A 21,193-nucleotide genomic window follows, 5' to 3' on the forward strand; every position below is an offset into this window, starting at 1 on the left:
AAAAAAAGAAAAATATTATAACAGTAGATTCTGTAGCACATTTAATGACAACAAATTTATTAGGAAAATAATTAGCAGATTGGTATGCAATTCAATTTCAAATTCTGGTTGAATTGCAACCATAGGTTGGCTACAGATATGAGTTCAGCAAAAATTAACGAAAGCATTCTGCAAGAATCAATTGGCTGTATGGAATTTACTATCAAGTGTTTGTATATGGACCAGCATGGTGCCTCCCATCCATAATGCTAGTGCTTTGGGAGACCCATGCGAGAGGTTTGCTTGGGGTTAGGAGTTTGAGGACAGCCTGGGCAGCATAGCAAGACCTTGTCTAAAAAAAACAAAACAAACAAACAAAAACTGTTTAAATGATCTGGGTGTCATGGTACGAGCCTACAGTCCCAGCACTCAAGAGGCTGAGGCAGGATGATCACTTGAGCCCAGTAGTTCAAGGCTGCAGTGAGCCATAATCGCCCTACTGCATTCCAGCCTGGGTGACAGGGTGAGACCCTGTCTCAAAAAAAAAGAAAAAAGGAGTTTGCATATTGTGTCATTTGTAAGTTAAGTTGTGTGCTACACAGCCTTTATGTATTTTTTTGAGACAGAGTCTCACTCTGTCACCCAGGCTGGAGTGCAGTGGCCCGATCTCAGCTCGTTGCAACCTCCATCTCCCAGGTTCATGAGATTCTCCTGCCTCAGCCTCCTGAGTAGCTGGGATTACAGGTGTGTGCCATAATGCCCAACTAATTTTTGTTTTTTTCAGTAGAGACTGGGTTTTACCATGTTGCCCAGGCTGGTCTCGAACTCCTGACCTCAAGCCATCTGCCCGCCTCGCCCTCCCAAAGTGCTAGGATTACAGGCATGAGCCACTGCGCCTGGCCTACACAGCTTTAATATCAGTAGAAGTTATAATGAATATATGTCCATATATAACCTATACATTTAGATTTTTGAGAAACCAGTTGTCAAGTATTTATTGTCCAGCAAACCACTGGGCAAATCCAAGTTTAATAAAGTCCTTTCAAAGCATATTTCTTATCAGCGAAGCCATCTCCACTCCACTAAGGGATGTACAGAGAGACAAACGACCTCAAGCTTCCACTGGGGACACTCCAGGACACAGGTAGCTCCACGGCTTTGGGGTCTGTCATATTCAAAAATGACAATAAAACCGACACATTCAGGAGATTTGTGGCACTCCCTTCTCTTCGATGGTTTCTAATTCAAGTGCCTTAAATAAGGCTCTTTGACTACAAGTAACAAACTGTCTCAGGCTAACGAAAAGAAAAAGCAGGCGTTATCATAAGGACTGGGGGAGCAATTGTGGCCCTCATTGGAGCTGGATGGCTTCTGGAGCTCAGCACTTTCCCCCTCTTCACTGCCTCATTCTTTTCCACCCCTGTGGATAGCTTTCTGCTTCTTTTCTTCTGTGCAAACTGCAGTGAATGTGAAGGTGGCTGCTTTACAGTTCCCAAGATTACCGGTTCTCAGTTCAGGGGCCAGTCCCAGCCAGTGGAATGCAGATTCCCAAGCCCCAGACAAAGGACCTGATTGGCCTGCTTGGATCAGGTAGGCTTTCCTGGATCAGTCGGTCTCAGCTGCTTCTGAGGCCTTCATTTTGGGGTATTCCCTCCCTGAAGCTGGAGGGGCAGGAGTCAAAGCATACAAACATGGCGTCAGGGGCCACACCTAGTGGGGAGCAGCAACTTTCAGAGGAGGGTGGGGCTCCTGAAGGTTTGTAATGTTGAACTAAGTCATAAATGAGGCCCGCTGCATGCCCAGAACACACTGGCAGAGCAGGTTTCCTTGCATTCCCATCATTGAGAAAGCCCTCTTTCTAGGTTGGGTAACCAGCTGCCATGTGGACTGTCCATTATCTGACGGCGTACGCTATCAGTGGAAATGCCTTTATTATATATTTGACAATTTTGTCTGTAAAAAGGTAAAAAGGACTATGTCTCTCATGCAGACATCTTCCAAATATTGTGACTGTAGTGAAAGAAAATCATCTGTTCCTCCAGCCAAGTGACCATCCTGGGGACTCCTGGGACTGACCATGGACCCCAGTCAAAAAGACGCTGCATCATAATCATCTTTTTTCATCATTTCACAGAGGACCTGAGCTCCTCAGGGGCAGACCCTGGAACCACTGGGTTCATACTGCCTGACATGCCCAGTACAGTCACATCAACAACTGACAGAGCGTGCTGTCTGTAGCAGGTTAAAATCCCAGCTTCCTCTCCTACTAGCTGTGATCTTGCTCAAGTTACTTAACTTTTCTGTGCCTCAGCTTCCTTACCTATAAAATGGGGATAAAAAAATATTACCTACTTCAGGGCCGGGCACAATGGTTCACGCCTGTAATCCCAGCACTTTGGGAAGCCAAGGAGGGTGGATCGCATGAGGTCAGGAGTTCAAGAGCAGCCTGGCCAACGTAATGAAACCCTGTCTCTACTAAGAATACAAAAAATTAGCTAGGCATAGTGGTAGGCACCTGTAATTCCAGCTACTCTGGAGGCTGAGGAAGGAGAATCGCTTGAACCTGAGAGACGGAGGTTGCAGTGAGCCGAGATCGTGCCACTGCACTCCAGCCTGGGCAACAAGAGCAAAACTCTGTCTGAAAAAAAAAAAATTAACTACTTCATAGGATTGTGGGATTAAATGAGTTAGTATTTATAAAGTGTTGGAACAGTGCCTGGCACATGGTAAATGTTCAACAAGTGTTAGGTGTTTTTTTGTTGTTGTTGTTTGTTTGTTTTGAGACAGAGTTTCACTCTTATTGCCCAGGCTGGAGTGCAATGGCATGATTCCGGCTCACTGCAACCTCCCTGCCTCCCAGGTTCAAGCAAATCTCCTGCCTCAGCCTCCTAAGTAGCTGGGATTACAGGCACCCACCACCACGCCTGGCTAATTTTTGTATTTTTAGTAGAGACGGGGTTTCACCATGTTGGTCAGGCTGGTCTCAAACTCCCGACCTCAGGTGATCCACCCACCTCGGCCTCCCAAAGTGTTGGGATTACAGGCGTGAGCCACTGCACCCAGCCAGGTATTATTATTGGCATCTTATCCTCAGCTGGGTCCCTGCACACACCCGGCCAGGTATTGTTATTGGCATCTTATCCTCAGCTGGGTCCCTGCACGCTCACTGGGTGGGTGGAAGAGCTGGCATTGCCCTCTCCTCTATCCTCCACGGCCAGCCCAGCAGGTAGGCTAATGTGCATTTGGGAGAGGGACTGTTTGGAGCAGGAGAGTGGAGGAGACCCTGGCAGCCCGAGGGAGGGGCGAGTGTAACAGCCCTGTGCCCTGGTGGGATGCCTGGACCCACGCAGCTGGGAGGAACTCCGGCTCTAGGTGAGGCTCCGTGGTACTGGGGCTGATGTGAATGTATGTGTCTGGGGTGGAGAGGTGGGTGTGCCCTTAGTGGTGATGGGTCTAGGGGTGTGAATATTTGTCCCTGGGTGAGTGTGTCTCTCTAGTAGGATGGTGTCTGTGGGACTGTGAGTCTCCAGGGGAATGGTTGGAATGTATTAGGAGCAGAGCTAGCATCATTGGTGTGAAACCAACCTGTGTGGTCAAACAGAGCCCTCAGAATGGCCTGCTCTTGGTTTAATAATCTGCTGTCATCATCTTGAATTTTTTTTTTTTTTTTTTTTTTTTTGAGACGGAGTCTCGCTCTGTAGCCCAGGCTGGAGTGCAGTGGCATGATCTCAGTTCACTGCAAGCTCCGCCTCCCAGGTTCAAGCAATTCTCCTGCCTCAGCCTCCCGACTAGCTGGGATTACAGGCTCAGCGCTATGCCCCGCTAATTTGTGTATTTTTAGTAGAGACGGGGTTTCACCATGTTGGCTGGGCTGGTTTCGAACTCCTGACCTCAAGTGATCCACCCACCTCGGCTTCCCAAAGTGCTGGGATTATAGGTGTGGGCCACCGCCCCCGGCCTTATCTTGAAATTCTTTTTTTTTTTTTTTTGAGACGGAGTCTTGCTCTGTTGCCCAGGCTGGAGTGCAGTGGCCGGATCTCAGCTCACTGCAAGCTCCGCCTCCCAGGTTTACACCATTCTCCTGCCTCAGCCTCCCGAGTAGCTGGGACTACAGGCGCCCACCACCTCGCCCAGCTAGTTTTTTTCGTATTTTTTAGTAGAGACGGGGTTTCACCATGTTAACCAGGATGGTGTCGATCTCCTGACCTCATGATCTGCCCGTCTCGGCCTCCCAAAGTGCTGGGATTACAGGCTTGAGCCACCGCACCCGGCCTGAAATTCTTAATAATTGTTGAACAGGGGCTCACATTTTCACTTTGCACTGGATCCTGCCAATTTTGTAGCCAGTTCTGTGTAGGGGCTGTGTGTGGGCGATCCACCCTGGGCCAGCTGCAGGCCTCTGCCCCAGTCTCTAATGCCAGGTATGTGGTGAGGGTATGTGGGTGAGGCCGTTTGTGTGGATGTGTCTGGGGGTGTGGATGGTGCGGTCATCTGTGTGGATGTGCCTGGGGGTGTGAATGGTGAGGTTGTCTGTGTGGATGTGTCTGGGGGTGTGGATGGTGTCTGTATGGATGTGTCTGGGGGTGTGGATGGTGTCTGTGTGGATGTGTCTGGGGGTGTGGATGGTGTCTGTGTGGATGTGTCTGGGGGTGTGGATGGTGAGGTCGTCTGTGTGGATGTGTCTGGGGGTGTGGATGGTGTCTGTATGGATGTGTCTGGGGGTGTGGATGGTGAGGTCGTCTGTGTGGATGTGTCTGGGGGTGGTGGGTGAGGTCGTCTGTGTGGATGTGTCTGGGGGTGTGGGTGAGGTCGTCTGTGTGGATGTGTCTGGGGGTGTGGGTGAGGTCGTCTGTGTGGATGTGTCTGGGGGTGTGGGTGAGGTCGTCTGTGTGGATGTGTCTGGGGGTGTGGGTGAGGTCGTCTGTGTGGATGTGTCTGGGGGTGTGGGTGAGGTCGTCTGTGTGGATGTGTCTGGGGGGTGGGTGAGGTCGTCTGTGTGGATGTGTCTGGGGGTGTGGATGGTGAGGTCGTCTGTGTGGATGTGTCTGGGGGTGTGGGTGAGGTCATCTGTGTGGATGTGTCTGGGGGTGTGGGTGAGGTCGTCTGTGTGGATGTGTCTGGGGGTGTGGGTGAGGTCGTCTGTGTGGATGTGTCTGGGGGTGTGGGTGAGGTCGTCTGTGTGGATGTGTCTGGGGGTGTGGGTGAGGTCGTCTGTGTGGATGTGTCTGGGGGTGTGGGTGAGGTCGTCTGTGTGGATGTGTCTGGGGGTGTGGGTGAGGTCGTCTGTGTGGATGTGTCTGGGGGTGTGGGTGAGGTCGTCTGTGTGGATGTGTCTGGGGGTGTGGGTGAGGTCGTCTGTGTGGATGTGTCTGGGGGTGTGGGTGAGGTCGTCTGTGTGGATGTGTCTGGGGGTGGGTGAGGTCGTCTGTGTGGATGTGTCTGGGGGTGTGGGTGAGGTCGTCTGTGTGGATGTGTCTGGGGGGTGGGTGAGGTCGTCTGTGTGGATGTGTCTGGGGGTGTGGGTGAGGTCGTCTGTGTGGATGTGTCTGGGGGTGTGGGTGAGGTCGTCTGTGTGGATGTGTCTGGGGGTGTGGGTGAGGTCGTCTGTGTGGATGTGTCTGGGGGTGGGGTGAGGTCGTCTGTGTGGATGTATCTGGGGGTGTGGATGGTGTCTGTATGGATGTGTCTGGGGGTGTGGGTGAGGTCGTCTGTAAGGATGTGTCTGGGGGTGTGGGTGAGGTTGTCTGTGTGGATGTGTCTGGGGGTGTGGGTGAGGTCGTCTGTATGGATGTGTCTGGGGGATGGGTGAGGTCGTCTGTGTGGATGTATCTGGGGGTGTGGATGGTGTCTGTATGGATGTGTCTGGGGTGTGGGTGAGGTCGTCTGTATGGATGTGTCTGGGGGTGTGGGTGAGTCGTCTGTATGGATGTGTCTGGGGTGTGGGTGAGGTGTCTGTATGGATGTGTCTGGGGGTGTGGATGGTGTCTGTGTGGATGTGTCTGGGGGTTGAGTGGTTCTGTTGTGGATGTGTCTGGGGGTGTGGGTGAGGTCGTCTGTATGGATGTGTCTGGGGGTGTGGGTGAGGTCGTCTGTATGGATGTGTCTGGGGGTGGGGTGAGGTCGTCTGTATGGATGTGTCTGGGGGTGTGGATGGTGTCTGTATGGATGTGTCTGGGGGTGTGGGTGAGGTCGTCTGTGTGGATGTATCTGGGGGTGTGGATGGTGTCTGTATGGATGTGTCTGGGGGTGTGGGTGAGGTCGTCTGTATGGATGTGTCTGGGGGTGTGGGTGAGGTCGTCTGTATGGATGTGTCTGGGGGTGTGGGTGAGGTCGTCTGTATGGATGTGTCTGGGGGTGTGGGTGAGGTTGTCTGTATGGATGTGTCTGGGGGTGTGGATGGTGTCTGTGTGGATGTGTCTGGGGGTGTGGATGGTGTCTGTGTGGATGTGTCTGGGGGTGTGGGTGAGGTCGTCTGTATGGATGTGTCTGGGGGTGTGGGTGAGGTCGTCTGTATGGATGTGTCTGGGGGTGTGGTGAGGTCGTCTGTGTGGATGTGTCTGGGGGTGTGGGTGAGGTCGTCTGTGTGGATGTGTCTGGGGGGTGGGGTGAGGTCGTCTGTGTGGATGTGTCTGGGGGTGTGGGTGAGGTGCGTCTGTGTGGATGTGTCTGGGGGTGTGGGTGAGGTCGTCTGTGTGGATGTGTCTGGGGGTGTGGGTGAGGTCGTCTGTGTGGATGTGTCTGGGGGTGTGGAGGTCGTCTGTGTGGATGTGTCTGGGGGTGTGGGTGAGGTCGTCTGTGTGGATGTGTCTGGGGGTGTGGGTGTGGGTCGTCTGTGTGGATGTGTCTGGGGTGTGGGTGAGGTCGTCTGTGTGGATGTGTCTGGGGGTGTGGGTGAGGTCGTCTGTGTGGATGTGTCTGGGGGTGTGGGTGAGGTCGTCTGTGTGGATGTGTCTGGGGGTGTGGGTGAGGTCGTCTGTGTGGATGTGTCTGGGGTGTGGGTGAGGTCGTCTGTGTGGATGTGTCTGGGGGTGTGGGTGAGGTCGTCTGTGTGGATGTGTCTGGGGTGTGGGTGAGGTCGTCTGTACGATGTGTCTGGGGTGTGGGTGAGGTCGTCTGTGTGGATGTGTCTGGGGTGTGGGAGAGGTCGTCTGTATGGATGTGTCTGGGGGTATGGGTGAGGTCGTCTGTGTGGATGTATCTGGGGGTGTGGATGGTGTCTGTATGGATGTGTCTGGGGGTGTGGGTGAGGTCGTCTGTGTGGATGTGTCTGGGGGTGTGGGTGAGGTCGTCTGTGTGGATGTGTCTGGGGGTGTGGGAGAGGTCGTCTGTGTGGATATGCCTGGGTATGTGCATGTCTGAGATGTCTCTTCTGGGCTTGGGAACCAGAAAACCATGTTCTCTGAAGGGGTTCCCAAAATCATTAGAGAAATCTTACCTCACCCCCGCGCTCCAGACACAGGGGAAAGCTCTGTGCTCAGTTTCTCCCTGCACACCCTAACCCAATCTCATGCCCCTACAGCTGGACCTCTTTGTTACTGCGGAATTCCAACCCCCTTATCTGCTGCTCCTGTCTGACTGCACCCCTATCCTGTCCTTGTGGAAAAGATGGAAAGGTTAACTGGAGACTTCTGAGATTAACAAATCCTGAGCAGAGCGCAGGACAAGCAGAAAGAAAAAAGGAAAGGGAATACAAGCCGGCTGAGCTCCCATTGTGTTATCTGTTTCCACACCTTGCAAGGATGTGGAGGGGCCATCTCCCTGCTCCCCAGACAAAGCTACTCCCTGTACCTTCTATCAGAGCTTCCTGTGAGGAGAAGCTGGAATAGATGGTCAGCAGTCCCAGTTTTCATCCCATCTGTGTCCCCAACCCATTCTGGGACCCTGGACGACTGGTCTTCCCACATCCAGCCTGTTTTCCCATCTATAAACAAAAAAGTTGGAGTTTCCTTCAGCACTCCCACCTGACTTTGGTTTTCTACACTATCTTTGACAACCACTCCTGGCTCTGCACAACAGGACTGTGACCCTCACCCTGGGCCAGCTGCAGGCCTCTGCCCCAGTCTCTGATGCCAGGTGCAGTCACCGACTCCTGGGTCTGGGAGCATTTAGTCCCATTAGACAGATGGAGAAAATGTGGCCCCGGGAGGGGACCACACGCAGTAACTTAGTGGCAGGGCCCAGGTTCAACCAAGTCTTCCTACCAACACTCCCTCCAAGGCTTGGCTGCTGCGGCCACCATCACTGGCTCTGAACTATAAGCAAGATGCTGTCTCTTGGGAAACTCAGCACCCACAACACAATCTCTGCCCCCATCCCCACTCCTATCATTCTACCAGTCACAAACGAGAAAGGGCATTCATCCCTCACTGTACTGATGGAGAGACTGAGATCCGAATGGAGAAACTGAGATCCAGAGAGATGCAGTGGCTACTCTAGATCATTTAGCCAGGAGCCTCCTGGCTCCAATCTCGTGGCTCCCCAAAAACGCATTTCTTCTTTTCCCATCCCCCTACTAAAGACCCCAATCCCTGCTAAGCATCCAGAGGCTCTGGAATCTGAGGGCTCTCTCTGGGCCCCTCCCCAATCCCAAGGGATCCAGGGTGAGACCACTGTGTCTGTGTGGGGTGGGGCTGGGGTGAGTGGTGCTATTTCCCAGGAATTGAAAGAAAACCTCAAGAGGGGCATTGCTTGCTCTTTGCAAGTTGACTGGACCCCCATTCCCACCCAGGCTGCAGAAAGGACATGCAGAGGTAGTGGGGACGGGACAGCAGGCAGGGGTGGGATAGCCAAACCTGCTTGAGGCCCAGAGAGCAGGGCTTCCATTCTTTAAATTGGCCTCCCCAGACCCCCCAGGACCATATAAGTGGGTTCCAGCACCCTTCCTGGCTTCCACCAGTGAAGATCCCTTTTATTTCCTGGACTTCCACCTAAGAATTTGGGTTTTGTTGTTGTTGTTGTTGTTGTTTTTTTGAGATGGAGTCTCGCTTTGTCGCCCAGGCTGAAGCGCAGTGGCGCGATCTCAGCTCACTGCAAGCTCCGCCTCCCCAGTTCACACCATTCTCCTGCCTCAGCCTCCCGAATAGCTGGGACTACAGGCGCCTGCCACCACATCCAGCTAATTTTTTTTGTTTTTTTTTAGTAGAGACGGGGTTTCACTGTGTTAGCCAGGATGGTCTCAGTCTCCTAACCTCACGATCCGCCTGCCTCGGCGTCCCAAAGTGCTGGGATTACAGATGTGAGCCACTGTGCCCGGCCAGAATTTGTGGTTTTCTGAGACAGAGTCTCACTCTGCTGCCCAGGCTGGAGTGCAGTGGCATGATCATGGTTCACTGCAACCTCGACCTGGGCTCAAGTGATCCTCCCACTCAGCCTCCCAAGTAGCTACAACTACAGGCACGTGCCAGCATGCCCAGCTGATTACTTAACTTTTTTTTGTAGAGATGAGGGTCTCACTTTCTTGCCCAGGCGGGTCTCAAACTCCTGGGCTCAAGCGATCCTCCCACCTCAGCCTTCCAAAGTGTTGGAAATACAGGCATGAGCCACCACACCTGGCCTAAGAATTTGTTTGAAGATAGGGTTTAATGGAGTAAAAATAGCTCTCAAACCACAGCCATGGACTCACGTTACTCAGATGGGGAAAGAGCTTTAGAGGATACATGGTTTGTCCCAGGTAGCACAGCAAGGCACTGAGGGAGCCCTAACGGGACCCACACTCCTGTCTCCCAGCTGCCCTTCCTTCTTCTCAAGGCTGCCTTTCAGATCCTCCTGTAAGCAGGGCCTAGGTGGGGAGGCTTCATGAAGGCTCAGTGGGGGACCAAGTCTGGGGTTCAGTCAACAAACTCTGACAGCAGACCTGTTTTCGGTGGAGGCTTATACCGTGGCCTGCCCTGAAAAGAGGACAGAGAGATGAATAAGACACAGCGCCTACCCTCAGCAAGCTCCCCATCTGGGCCTGAATATGGGGAGAGTGGGTTCCCACAAAGCTAATTCTAGACACCTCCCCTTTCACTCTAAGTTTTCATTTGCCTCAGCCATGAGCCGTCAATCTTACCATTCTGCCTTTCTCCTGACGTTGCTATCCTCCTCCCTCTTGTTTCCTTCCACCCGTCCTTTCCCTCCCACATTACTCTCTTATCCCACCCTATTTTACAACCAGTAGCCTGGGGAAAAGAGCATAGCTCAAATGAGGAAGAAGGCAGGACAGTCAGTCATGGCTCAGCTGGACTGAGCTGCAATGCTTCTCCTTCTGGGGAAGGGGTGCACTGTCATCTGCTACTGACACATCCCTCCAAGGCACTCAGCCCTGCAGGGAGCAACCTGATTCTACGACTGACATCTAATCTTCACACTCACCTTGCAGGAAGGCAAGGAGAAGTGATCCCAGCCTCCAGATGGAAAGATCAAAGCCCAGAGAAGGTCAGTAGTGGTTGGAGGCCTGAGATCAAACAGCAGCCAAGTCTGGAGTCACTAGTCAAGGTGACCTTGACTAGTCACCCAATCTCCCCTTCCCTTCCCTTCCCAGTGACCTTGACTAGCCACCCCACCTCCCCTTCTCTGCCCCACCGTGGCCCTGGAAGATCTGTTGTCCTGTGAGGGAAAGGGGCTCACAGATGCAGGCTGGGCTGCATCTGAAGCCCCTAGATCCAGAAACATCATTTCTTTTTTTTTTTTTTTTTTTTTGAGACGGAGTCTGGCTCTGTCGCCCAGGCTGGAGTGTGGTGGCCGGATCTCAGCTCACTGCAAGCTCCGCCTCCCAGGTTTACGCCATTCTCCTGCCTCCGCCTCCCAAGTAGCTGGGACTACAGGCGCCCGCCTCGTCGCCCGGCTAGTTTTTTGTATTCTTTAGTAGAGACGGGGTTTCACCGTATTAGCCAGGATGGTCTCGATCTCCTGACCTTTTGATCCGCCCATCTCGGCCTCCCAAAGTGCTGGGATTACAGGCTTGAGCCACCGCGCCCGGCCCAGAAACATCATTTCTTGGGCCATCTATCCTTGAATTATCTCTAAAATCCACCTTCCTTGCTTTTCCCAGGACCCCCATACCCTGCTCCCAGCATCCTCTGCCTCAGCTAAGCCATGGGGATTGAGAGAATTGGGCTAAAGGGCACAGCTCATAGTCCTGGATGCCCTAGCCAGACATCTGCCCCACTGTGGGTGCCTCAGTGATTCCCGGGGAGTCAGGCAACACCTGTTCCCAGAGCCCCCACTTCTCTTAGAAACAGAAACCAGCTCTGGGCCTCACTATGTGCCAGGATCTATGTAAGCACTTGCTGTGTGTTAGCTCACTGTACCCTCAGAGGAGGCAACTGAGGCACGAGAGAGGGCGAGTAATCTGCCTGAACAGATGGTAAGTGGTTAAGGCAGGACTTAAACTCAGAAATCTGATTTTAGAGACTTTTTATTTTTTTTGTTTTTTTGAGACAGAGTCTCGCTCTGTCACCCAGACTGGAGTGCAGTGGCGCCATCTTGGCTCACTGTGTAGCCTCTGCCCTCTAGGTTCAAGTGATTCTCCTGCCTCAGCCTCCTGAGTAGCTGGGATTACAGGCATGCACCACCATGCCCAGCTAATTTTTGTATTTTTAGTAGAGACGGGGTTTCACCACGTTGGCCAGGCTGGTCTCGAACTCCTAATCTCAAGTGATCTGCCTGCCTCGGCCTCCCAAATTGCTGGGATTACAGGTGTGAGTCACCACGCCCGGCCCAGAAACTTTTAACCACTGTATCAGAGACCTCCAGTACCCTGATATCTACTCTCTCCCTTTTCTAGAGTAAAAAGCAGTCCAGAATAATCACTATATTTCCTAGTCTCACTTGCATCTCAATGTAGCTGAGAGAGAAGAGATGTGTACAGTGGCCAGGCCAGGCCTTTAATTAGGAGTGTGTCCTCTTCCCTTTCCCCCTCTCTCTAGTTGCAGTGTGGGCATGGGTGAGCCCTGCCGGACCGTGCAGTCTGGATAGCTGCCACAGCCTCCTAACCAAAATCTTCCATGCAGCCTCCACACAGCAGACAGGGAATTCTTCCCATAATACAAATCAGATCATGAAGGTCCCCTGCCCGAAACCCTCCATTACTCTCAACTGCTTTCAGAAGGAAGGCCAGACTCCTGGATGATGAGCAAGACCTTCTCCTGTGTGACCTACATTATCTTTCCATTCTCATCACTTGCTATTTTTATCTTCTGCCATCACCCCAGGGCAATCATCGGGAAAATCTCATCCTCTTTCAACGAATCCTTCTCCTCTGCCTTCCCAATTCCCCTCCCCACATGTAGTGGACGCCTATGTGCCTATCCTTCAAGACCCAGTCCAAAGAGTGCCCCCTGTATGAAGCCTTTCCTGACTTTCCTGGCAGAGTGGGGGGCTCCCTCCTCTGGTATTCTATGGTATACAGACAGCCCTATGTGATAGTAATAGCCTTTCTGTATTGTCACAGTCTGTAGAAAAGTCCACCTCTCCCATGGGCAGGGACCAAGTCTAGGTCATCTGTCGGTTATCCTCCGTACTCAGCATGAGGCCAGGCATCAGACTAGTGACAGTCAAGTTCAATGAGTGATTGACAGAGAGAGAAAATGTGTGTGAATGGCCCAATCTGGCTAGAGACCAAGGCCAAGGAGACAGAGGACATCTATAAACAGTCCCATCCCTGGGCCCCAGATCAGGCCTGGTGCCCAGATAAACTGATCCTGGGTGAGGGGACAGGGGCCCAGAATGGGCGGGTAAAGACTGAAGACTGAAGAAGAGTCCTCTGGAGTCTGTTAGCAGAAAGAGATGGGCCTTGCCTGACTATAGGCAGGCGGACCTGGTGGTCAGACCTCAGTGATCCTCAGGGACCAGTGAATATTCCAGGCTGAGGCTGAGCATCACCTGCTCCCTTGGCCCCACTTATAGGGCAAAGGGGAGCCTGCCAGCCTACTCACTGATGAAAAGGCAGAGACACTGGAAAAGTTTATCCTCTCTCTGCTCTGGTTCCACCTCACCCTCTCCCCTACTTGGAAGTTCCTTTCCTGAACCAGCAACTGCCAAAGCTTGAGGGATTAAATAGATCATCTAGCCCAACCTCGTAACATAGAGTTGGGAACACTGAAGAAAAGAGACTGGCCCAAGGTCACAGAGAAGGCAGGGTGAACACTGTCACAGAGAGAGCCAGTGTAGAATAATGGTTAAGCCACGCAAACTCTAGAGCCAGTCTACCTGAGTCCAAATCCTGGCTGTCACCTGTACATCAGGGATGAGAATAGTACCTGCCTCACTAGGTTTTATCGTCAGGGTGACGCGAGTTGAAAGACAAAAAGCTGCTAAGTCCAGTGCAGTGCTCAGGGAGTGATGCACCAATGTTAGCCACAATTTTCTGCACCACGCTCATAGCACACAAAGCTGCTCTATACCCACAATCTCGTTTATTCTCTTGAAAGGTTAGACATTACTATCCTCATCACACAGAGGAGGAAACAGGCACAGAGAGACTGACTTGCCCAAGTTCACTCAGGTGTCATGTCTCCCAGTTTTCCTTGGTGGTCTTTAAACCTCCTCCCCATTTCCTCTAACAGATCATAAACTGGCTCACCAGTGGTGGGAGAAGAATCGGTAGCCAGACATATACCAGCCTATGATTCCTGGAGCTGTCTGGGCTTTTTTTTTTTTTTTTGAGACAGAGTCTTGCTCTGTCGCCCAGGCTGGAGTATAGTGGCATGATCTTGGCTCACTGCAACCTGCGCCTCTTGGGTTCAAGTGATTCTCCTGCCTCAGCTTCCCGAGTAGCTGGGATTACAGGTACCCACCACTACGCCTGGCTAATTTTTTTGTATTTTTAGTAAAGTCAGGGTTTCACCATGTTAGCCAGACTGGTCTTGAACTCCTGACCTCAACTGATCTGGCCCCCTTGGCCTCCCAAAGTGCTAGGATTACAGGCGTGACCTGGACTATTTTTACTCCTGCACAGGGTGATCCCAGGCCAAGAAGGACAGCCTTCTTCATCTGACTTTATCTCTTCCTGACTCTGATCCTATCCCTCTAACCTCATGGTCCTCCCACTGCCAACCTTTACAAGGAGAAATCTTTCACCCTGGGCTCCAGTCCTGGTCACCCCCAGCCCACCCAGTCCTTCCTGCAAATGGGCTCCTTCCTTTTCCTGTCCGGTGTCTTTGTTTACTACAGAGTCCTGAGTTGCTGCCCCATCAACCAACCCGGACAACTCCCAAGATCTCAGCCCAAGCCAGGCTGACAGTGTTGGCTTTGTACTTGCTTCCTGGAACACACCTGGCCTCAGACTCCTGAGGCCAAGATACACTCCCTGCCAGCCACTCTGCCATGGCTTGCCAGCTCTCCTCACCCAGGGACAACAGTGGTCATCTGTCCACACCAGCCAGGCTCGTCAGGCCTCCGGGAGCTGCTTGAATCCTTCCACAATCTTGGGTAAGCTGTTCCTGAAGAGAATGCACTATGAGGCATGACTACTGGTCCATCTGTTTGGTGCCAGAAGAGGAGATGGAGGCCAGGCCACATGGCACGTAAACATGCTTGAGACCTCATGGTGATGTGAGGTGCCATTTTATAAGCCTAAGGTTTACCTTTCTAATTATAATTTACCTAATCCAATATTAGAGGCTATTTAGATTTTTGCAGATGCAACCTTTTTTATTTGAGAGAAAAGGAAACTGAAGTTTGAGGAGGGAGCCAGGGTCAGCCCCAGGTATGGGGCCTGATTTAATGACTCTCTGGGAATAGCCCTAGCCCTGTCCCTGCAAAAAAGCTGCTGTTGAGATCCAGACTACACTCATGTTTTCCAAAGCGCAATTCTCACTTGGGAGTACTTGGGGCCCCATCACACACAGGAAATGTCCCAGGCTACTAGCCCTCAGGGATGGAGTGAGAAAGACACAAAACATGATACTTTGGCAGGAGGAAAGTTGAGAGTAGTAGACAAGGAGATGGTGATGGTGTCAGAATTTCAAAACAGAGAGCACTGCAAGAACAAGTGACTTTCTTTTCTCTGGAGAGACTGTTTGTCCACTCCACAAATACGTACCAGGTCCTGTGCACAGCAGGGACACACAGACTGGGTCCCAGCCCTCTAAGGGCCTCCGGTGTAATTGCAAAGACAGACTCTGAAACAAACATCAAAGCAGGATAGGAAAGGTCAGGGAAGACGGGGCTACCCAGAAGCAGGATAGTTATGCTGAAAGCTGAAAAATGAGTAGGAGTTGACCGGGCGTGGTGGTTCATGCCTGTAAACCTAGCACTTTGGGAGGCTGAGGCAGGTGGATCACTTGAGTTGGAGACCAGACTGGTTAACATGGTGAAACCCCATCTCTACTAAAATACAAAAATTAGCTGGGTGTGGTGGCAGGTGCCTGTAATCCCAGCTACTCAGGGGACTGAGGCATGAGCATCACTTGAACCTGGGAGGTGCAGGTTGCAATGAGCTGAGATTGAACTCCATAGAACTCCAGCTTGGGTGACAGTGCGAGACTGTCTAAAAAAAAAAAAAAAAAAAAAAAAAAAAAAAAAAAAAAAAAAAAATTTAAAGATTTTTTTAAAAAGAAAGAAAGAGTTAATGAAAAGACTGTAGGGGTGAGGAAGAGCACTGTTGGCAAACATAAAGAGAGAAACATGGTGCCCCCTCAAGATACAAAAAGGTCAGAGTGGCTGCAGTGTGTGTGGAAAGCTGGGAGAGGCAGGTAGGGGCTAGAGTGTGTGGGCTGTGAGGCTGTGGGTTTTGGCTATGGGTTTTGGCTATGGGGTCATGTCAAAGAAAGTGGGTCTGGTGCCAAGGACCACAGGCAGCCAAGGAAGGAGGTTGGAAGAGAAAAAACATAAACCAGGTACACCTGTCCCAGCTACTGCAGAGGCTGAGGCAGGAGGATCACTTGAGGCCAGGAGTTGGAGAAACATCCTTTGTGCTGCATTCCTCAACTTGTCCTTCCCTAGCTTCTCAGAGCCCTTGGGAGGCTGGCTAGGTGAGAACAGTGATAATGCTCTTTACAGATTCAGAAACTGAGACCCAGTGAGATCATGACTTGCCCGAGGTCACACAGCTGTTGTATACATATGGCAAGATTGGAACCCAAGTCTCACTCCAGAGCCCCTAAAGCTAGAGGGGTAGATTCTCTCCTTCACTCACTCATTTGCATTCATTCAATATACTGTACCTGTCTACAGCCATAGCACCCTGAATGCGCCCCATCGTGTCAATATACTATACCTTAGTCTCCGCCAGGAACTTTTCTTTTTTTTTTTTTTTGAGACGGAGTCTTGCTGTGTCGCCCAGGCTGGAGTGCAGTGGCGCGATCTCGGCTCACTGCAAGCTCCGCCTCCCGGGTTCCCGCCATTCTCCCGCCTCAGCCTCCCGAGTAGCTGGGACTACAGGCGCCCACCACCGCGCCCGGCTAGTTTTTTTGTATTTTTAGTAGAGACGGGGTTTCACCATGTTAACCAGGATGGTGTCGATCTCCTGACCTCGTGATCCGCCCGTCTCGGCCTCCCAAAGTGCTGGGATTACAGGCTTGAGCCACCGCGCCCGGCCCAGGAACTTTTCTTAACAAGGATTTCAGTAACAAATTAGAGCAAGGAAATAGATGAGACTAGGCTATAGAGTCTCATCTTCCTTCGGTCAGTAACAGGGAGAGGCTAGTTTCTGAGAAGACAGATTGCCCCTCCCCACTAAGGTACCCCCCTCTCCCTCAGGGCAGGGAGGGTCATTGTTCTTATTTCAGAGAGCATTCTGCCACAGGCAGCAGTTTCTTAGAAGCAAATTGGTGTTGAGTAAACCTCTGCCATCATTTGTTCTCTCCAGCCCACAGTATCTAGAACTCTTGGGGAACAAGGAAGCAGATTTCCTAGTGGCAGAAAGAACATTCCACTCCACCTACTGTGGCTCCAACCCCCCTGCACTGTGAGCTAAGTGAGAGCAGGGAGCTCTCCTGTTCACCCTGGATCCCCACTGAGCCCAGCACAGTGCCTGGCCATAGGAGGTGCTCAATTAAGATTGGTAGAATGAATGAATATTTAAAGAGAGAGAAAGGGAAATATGAGGAAACTTATGTTCAAGATCTGAAGGCCACTCTGTGACCTCAATGAGGAGGAGTTGGCCATATGCTTGAATCCTATCCTACTGATTCAGGGTCTCAAAGGGCCTTGGCTTACTCAAATATCCTGGGGAAAAGAACTGGAAGGAGGAAAGGAGAAAAGAGTTACCATTCCTTCAATATTAGTGCATGATAGGCTTTCCAGTTGTTATCTCTTTTAATCCTCCTGACAACGCTGAGAAGTTGATGGCCTTCCTCTATTTGGGAGAAAACGAGACTCAGAAAGGGGAAAGGGAGCTTGTTCTAGGTCTCTAGCTAGTAAGTGCAGCCCTGGAATTTAGAATCAAGGCTCTTTCCAAAGGCATCGAATCTGAAGATGTCAGAGGCATTCTTCCTTTTTTTTTTTTTTTTTTTGAGATGGAGTCTTGCTCTGCCGCCCAGGATGGAGTGTAGTGGCGCTATCTCGGCTCACGGCAAGCTCCGCCTCCTGGGTTCACGCCATTCTCCTGCCTCAGCCTCCCAAGTAGCTGGAACTACAGGTGCCCACCACCACACCAGGCTAATTTTTGTATTTTTTTTTTTTTTAGGGGTTTCACCGTGTTAGCCAGCATGGTCTCAATCTCCTGACCTCGTGATCTGCCCACCTCGGCCTCCCAGAGTGCTGGGATTACAGGCCTATGTCAGAGGCATTCTAACCAGAGTGACTCCATCTTGAATAGAGGCTGGGTAAAATGAAGCTGAGACCTGGTTGGGATGCATTCCCACATGGTGAAACATTCTTAGTCACAAAATGTTTACAGTTAAGGGAACAGGTTAATAATGTTTACTAAACAGACATTTCTTTGCTTCTCTAATAAACTTGCTTTTACTTTATTCTGTGGATTTGCCCCAAATTCTTTCTTGTGTGAGATGCAAGAACTCTCTCTTGGGGTCTGGATTGGACCCCTTTCTGGTAAACAAAGACACATGGACCAAGGGCATAAAAAGAAAGGATGTCTAAGACTTGCTGGTCCCATGGCAGGCAGAGGCAGAAAGAGCCCTACCATCATTACCAGCAAATGGGAAAAGTTCCCAGTTGCAGATATTAGGGGTGGGATGGGGCAGGGGTAGTCAGCATCCATAGACTTAGACCCTGAAGAGGCAAAAAAGGAGGGCCATGTGCTTGGGTCAGCAAAGCTTCTAGCTCAGCTTCTTCAGCCTCTAGCTCTTTCCTGGTGCCAGTAGCACATTCTCTAGTGGAGGCATCCAGATGGCAGGGAGGGTCCAGGAAACAGCTGAACATGCTGAGCAGGCCTCCCTTGTGCCCGCTCCCCATGGCCCCATGGATCATCCGGTGCTGCAGCTCATCTCATTGGCTGGCTTCTGGTTACTCATCTCTCCTCTTCTCCATCTTCCCAGCCTGTGGTTGCCGTGGAAACATAGAACAGTGACTTCACCATAGGATGAGGGCTGGGGAGATGCTGCTTTTGGCAGGCACTGGTCTTGCTGCCTGCCAGATGTTATATCCACATCTGGATCTGCCAAGGGCAAGACAGAGGAGCACAGAAAGGGACAGGGCTCACATTCTCCCCGAAATGTAGTCAGCATAACAGAAGAAGAGGATGCAGGTAACTCAGAGGGATGAGGAGAGAACTGTACATACTTAGAAGGGAGAAGGATGTAAACCAGGAGGAAAGGAGATGGGGTGTAGCTTATGGGTTAACTTGGGTGACCCAGGTCTGAACACGGAGGTGAGGTGGGGGAAGGGCAGTGAGGATAGTTGGTCTGAGGCTTGTCTGGTAGAGCTCCTCAAAGCCCCATGCTGCTCAATTTGGACAGGCCAAGAGAGGGAGCAAATGGATTTTCTGGCAGTGCCCCCCACCCCAACCCATCCTGAAAAATGTCTATAGCCCCTTTTTCACAGTTGCAGCAGTTTCCAATCCTGTCCCAGAAATAAGAAAACTGAGGATTAAAGAAGCAAAGCAATCTGCCTTGGGTAAGTAACTCAGCAGGTAGTGGCAGAGCTCAGACTAGCTCTTAGGTGTCTGCACTATCCCTGGAGACAATAAGAATAGCAAGAGGAGCAGCAGCAGTGAACTTTAGTAAGTCAACCATGTTCAGCATTTAAATGTATTATCTTGGGCCAGGTGTCGTAGATCACACCTGTAGTCTCAGCACTTTGGAAGCCAAGGCAAGGAGATTGCTTGAGGCCAGGAGTCCGAGACCAGCCTGGGCAACATGGCAAAACCCTGTCTCTACCAAAAAAACATACAAAAAATTAGCCAGGTGTGGAGCCATGCACCTGTAGTCCTAATTACTCAGGAGGCTGAGGTGGGAGGATCCTTTGAGTCTGGGAGGTCAAGGCTGCCATGAGCTGAGATCATGCCATTGCACTCCAGCCTGAGTGACAGAGTGAGACTCTCTCCAAATAAATAAATAGGCCGGGCGCAGTGGCTCACACCTGTAATCCCAGCACTTTGGGAGGCCAAGGCGGGTGGATCACTTGAGGTCAGGAGTTCAAGGCCAGCCTGGTCAATATGGTGAAACCCCATCTTTACTAAAAATACAAAAATTAGCCAGGCATGGTGGCAGTTGCCTGTAATCCCAGCTATTTGGGAGGCTGAGGCAGGAGAATTGCTTGAACCTGGGAGGCAGAGGTTGCAGTGAGCTGAGGTAATGCCATTGCACTCTAGCCTGGGCGACAGAGTGCAAGCCTCTGTCTCCAAAAAAAATCCCTTCATTTTAAAGATGAAACTGAAGCCAGCGTGGTAGCTCACACCTGTAATTCCAGAAATTTAGGAGGCCAAGGCAGGCAGATCACCTGAGGTCAGGAGTTTAAGACCAGCCTGGCCAACATGGTGAAACCCCGTCTCTACTAAAAATACAAAAATTATCCAGGTATGGTGGCAGTTGCCTGTAATCCCAGCTACTTGGCAGGCTGAGGCAGGAGAATTACTTGAACCCAGGAGGTGGAGGTTGCAGTGAGCCGAAACAGGTCATTGCACTTAAGCCTGGGCGATGAGACTCCTTCTCAAAAAAAAAAAAAGAAAAGAAAAAAAAATTGGAGACTCAGAGTGGCTTAAGTGAATTGCCCAAGGCCACACAGCTAGTACCCAACAAATTTCAGATCAGAACGCAGATCTGCCAGCAGTCATTAGCCCAGCCCCAGCTCTCCATCATTGCATTATAAGGGCCACATAAGAAGACAGTTCTGGTTCCTGACCACACAGTCTTTGAGAGGTGGCTCTCTGTGTGAAGGCTGTGACCTTGAGTCAGAAATCATCTTTTTCCCCTCCTCCTCTCCTGGCACCTGTTCCAACAGTGAGATCACCAAGGTTCCATGCCCAGCCCTGAGGCCTGTCCCTATAGCTTTGGCAGAAATAAGCTTCTGAGTCTTCTGGCAACCGGACTGTCCAAAGATCTTAGGGTGGGGAGAGGGCTCTTCCTCCCTGGCCTTGTTCCCAAAACAGTCCAGGGAAGGGAGGCAGGTTTGCACATGGAGAAACAGAGTCCCAGGAAGGAGGGCCTGCCATACTACATGCACATGGCAGGCCTCAGGGCTCCTGTGTTGGCTCCTGCAGGCCCACCATGGACAGGCTGCTGCTGGCTGAAATTCAGTTCAGCACTGCTCCTTGATGTGCAGAGCCTCCTGCCATACCTCAGAAACTCATTTATTCCTCACTTCCTCTGAGAAGCCTACATTGGGCCCCCAGGTCAGGACAGGATAGGATCCCCTTTAAAATCACCACACTAGTTTTGTGTCTGGCTGCCCACAGGTGTGTCTTGTTCCCTGTTGTCTCTCTCCAAAGCAGGGCCTGACACAAAGTAGGTGCTTTATTAACTGCTGAATTAATGAGTGAGCGCCTCAGAGTTTCAACATGTTCATCTTTTTAAAAAGAGAAAATAACACAGTAACACCTACATCATGGATTTTGCTTTAAAAGTTCAATGAGGCCAGGTGTGGTGGCATGTGCCTACAGTCCCAGCTATTGGGGAGGCTAAGGTGGGAGGATCCCTTGAGCCCAGGAGTTTGAGGCTGCAGTGACCTATGATGGCATCACAGCACTCCAGCCTGGGAGACACAGCGAGAGACCTTGTCTCTAAAAAATAATAATAAAATAAAAAGTTCAATGAAATAATACACCTAAAGCCCTCAGCATGCAATAAAGAGCAATACAAGGCGGGTCTTATTTTTACTGAAAGTGCTTAGT

At 51.2% G+C, this 21,193-nt stretch overlaps 1 long non-coding RNA gene across 1 annotated transcript; it reads left to right on the forward strand.

The window, feature by feature from the left end:
• The first annotated feature begins 3,121 nt into the window (after positions 1 to 3,121).
• LOC117092972 lies at positions 3,122 to 15,216 on the forward strand. The gene is made up of 3 exons (XR_004440984.1): positions 3,122 to 3,351; positions 10,340 to 10,395; positions 14,134 to 15,216. It is a non-coding gene; the product is annotated as an uncharacterized LOC117092972 (long non-coding RNA).
• Positions 15,217 to 21,193: the final 5,977 nt, after the last annotated feature.

The sequence above is a fragment of the Trachypithecus francoisi genome, unplaced genomic scaffold, assembly GCF_009764315.1.
Source record: "Trachypithecus francoisi isolate TF-2019V2 unplaced genomic scaffold, Tfra_2.0 Lachesis_group12, whole genome shotgun sequence".
NCBI lineage: Eukaryota > Metazoa > Chordata > Mammalia > Primates > Cercopithecidae > Trachypithecus > Trachypithecus francoisi.